This window comes from Mauremys mutica, unplaced genomic scaffold (genome assembly GCF_020497125.1).
Source record: "Mauremys mutica isolate MM-2020 ecotype Southern unplaced genomic scaffold, ASM2049712v1 Super-Scaffold_100054, whole genome shotgun sequence".
In the NCBI taxonomy this organism is placed as follows: domain Eukaryota; kingdom Metazoa; phylum Chordata; order Testudines; family Geoemydidae; genus Mauremys; species Mauremys mutica.
The window spans coordinates 4,838,628-4,841,627 of NW_025423258.1; the positions used below are offsets into that span (position 1 = coordinate 4,838,628).

Below are 3,000 nucleotides of genomic sequence, written 5' to 3' on the forward strand. Positions count from 1 at the left end.
TCACTTTCCTCTCCTCTAAGTGTTTCAGAATTGATTCCTTGAGGACCTGCTCCATGATTTTTCCAGGGACTGAGGTGAGGCTGACTGATCTGTAGTTCCCTGGATCCTCCTTCTTCCCTTTTTTAAAGATGGGCACTACATTAGCTTTTTTCCAGTCATCCAGGACCTCCGCCGATCGCCATGAGTTTTCAAAGATAATGGCCAATGGCTCTGCAATCTCATCGGCCAACTCCTTTAGCACCCTCGGATGCAGCGCATCCGGCCCCATGGACTTGTGCTCGTCCAGTTTTTCTAAACAGTCCTGAACCACTTCTTTCTCCCCAGAGGGCTGGTCACCTTCTCTCCATACTGTGCTGCCCATTGCAGCAGTCTAGGAGCTGACCTTGTTTGTGAAGACAGAGGCAAAAAAAAGCATTGAGTACATTAGCTTTTTCCACATCCTCTGTCCACTAAGTTACCTCCCTCATTCAGTAAGCGGCCCACACTTTCCTTGACTTCCTTCATGTTACTAACATACCTGAAGAAACCCTTCTTGTTACTCTTAACATCTCTTGCTAGATGCAACTCCAAGTGTGATTTGGCCTTCCTGATTTCACTCCTGCATGCCTGAGCAATATTTTTATACTACTCCCTGGTCATTTGTCCAATCTTCCACTTCTTGTAAGCTTCTTTTTAGTGTTTAAGATCAGCAAGGATTTCACTGTTAAGCCAAGCTTGTCGCCTGCCATATTTACTATTCTTTCTACACATCGGGATGTTTTTTTCCTGCAACCTCAATAAGGATTCTTTAATCCTTTAGAGGATTGGAACTGATTTCAATGAAGGTACATGTTTGCTAGGTTTTCATGCATTTGCACAGGAAAACATTGAGCGTTTCCATTCATTTCAGGGATCCCTATTCAGTGGAACTCCTGAACATAATGGAAAAGCAATTATTTTTGTTGAAGGAAGAGGTTTGTAAGGGGGCACTTGGATTTGAACCAAGGACCACTTGAACTGTAGTCAAACACTGTACCACTGAGCTGTACCCCCATGACTGCTATGTAGGTAAGTCAGAGATCTTAAAGATTTTGAAGGACAGGCCCTGCCTCAGCGATCTCCTGTTCTGTTCCCAGACCACAGTGCTTTTAAAAATGGGGTTTGATTAAACTTATAGATCCAGGTAAACACCACAGCTTGCACACCCACCCACATAGCTTCCCCCTCAGTGACATAGCTACCACCTCTCGGGGAGATGGATTAACTACACGGATGGGAGAGCTCTCTCCCCTCCGCTTAGAGCATCTTCATTATTTATGAATAGGTGGGAAATAACCTCCTGAATGGACAGTAACCAATTTATCAAATATTGCTGGGTCTGCATTCAGTATGGGTACCTGGCCGTATTGGCTGGATTAGTAGGAGCATTGCCGGCAGATCGAGGGAAGTGATTATTCCTTTCTATTCGGCACTGGGGAGGCCACATCTGGAGCATTGCGTCCAGTTTTCGCGCCCCCCCACTACAGAAACAAATTGGAGAGAGTCTAGGGGAGGGCAACAAAAATGATTAGGGGGCAGGGGACTTACGAGGGGAGGCTGAGGGCAGGGCCGCCCAGAGAGGGGGCAGGGGGGGCAATTTGCCCCAGGCCCTGCAGGGCCCCCAGGAGAATACAGGATTCTAGAGTATTGCAACTTTTTTTTAATGGAAGGGGCCCCCAAAATTGTTTTGCCCCAGGCCCCCTGAATCCTCTGGGAGGCCCTGCCCCCCTTCCCTCGTTCTCCTCCCTCTCAGGCCCCACCTGTGCTCCGCCCTCACTCCCATTGGCCACTTCCCACCCCCACTCTTCCACTGCGGCTGAGGCCTGCTGGTCCACCTTCCGCTCGCTCCTCTCCTCCCCAAGGCCTCCCTGTGCCTCTCCACCCCCTACCCCAAGGCCTGCCTGCTGCCCCCACCTCTCTGCCCCCACCTCTCTGCCCCCTCCCCTGAGACCTGCCCTGCCCACCGCCCCCACCTCTCTGCCCCTCCCCTGAGACCCGCCCTGCCCACCGCCCTCACCTCTCTGCCCCCTCCCCTAAGACCAGCCCTGCCCACCGCCCCCACCTCTCTGCCCCTCCCGAGACCCGCCCTGCCCACCGCCCCCACCTCTCTGCCCCTCCCCTGACCTGCCCTGTCCACCATCCCCACCTCTTTGCCCTTCCCCGGAGACCCGCCCTGTCCACCTCTTTTCTCGGTCGTTTGTTGTTATTCCTTGAAACATCAAGGATGGAATTAAAAGCTGTGTTTACTCCAGGGTGAGGAAAGAAAGGAGCCACCAACCCCCTGACAAATCTCAGTGCCCCAGAGAAAACCTGCCCCCTGCTATTGCAATCACTGCTGTGCTGGGGATATGGCAGGAAAGGGACTGTCTGAATGATCAAGGCAGGAAATGGACAACAATCTACAGCAACGTCATTGACCACAAACACACTCTAACCATGCTCCAGCCAGAAGGGAAATGAGCAGGAATTCTTGCAGTTCAGCCATGGACACACTTACACAAGGGCACGGCAGTGTGTGTGCTGAGGGAGCTGGTCTGAGGAAACAACTGGAATTGATCACTCAGGGAGAACAGAACTAGAGTGCAGTGAGAGACACATCTCAACCAAGTAGTTGTGGCTGAGTGGTTAAGGCGATGGACTAAAAATCCATTGGGGTCTCCCTGTGCAGGTTTGAATCCTGCCAACTACAGAGAAAGTTGTGGTTCTTTAGTTTCAAGGGAGCTGGGTCTTGTCTCACTCTCAAGCTGCGTCTACACCATTGGGTAATGTGGCTTTAAAGTGGAATTAATTAAACAGCTGTTGCATGTCCACACTATGCCCCTTGTGTCACCAGAGCACGTCCATGCTAGAATCTTGGATGGCCACAGAGAGCAGTGCACTGTGGGTAGCTGTGCAACTGGCTGCAGGGTGTTTTGGGAAGGGTTTGCAATGCCTCATGGGCTGGTACAGCATCACATGATGCAGGTTTCTCTATCCCACCGT

At 51.3% G+C, this 3,000-nt stretch overlaps 2 non-coding genes across 2 annotated transcripts; one reads left to right on the forward strand and one right to left on the reverse strand.

Moving 5' to 3' along the window:
• Positions 1-960: 960 nt before the first annotated feature.
• Positions 961-1,032, reverse strand: TRNAC-ACA. The gene has a single exon. It is a non-coding gene; the product is annotated as a tRNA-Cys (tRNA).
• Positions 1,033-2,625: 1,593 nt separating this feature from the next.
• On the forward strand, positions 2,626-2,707 carry TRNAF-AAA. Its single transcript has one exon. It is a non-coding gene; the product is annotated as a tRNA-Phe (tRNA).
• Positions 2,708-3,000: the final 293 nt, after the last annotated feature.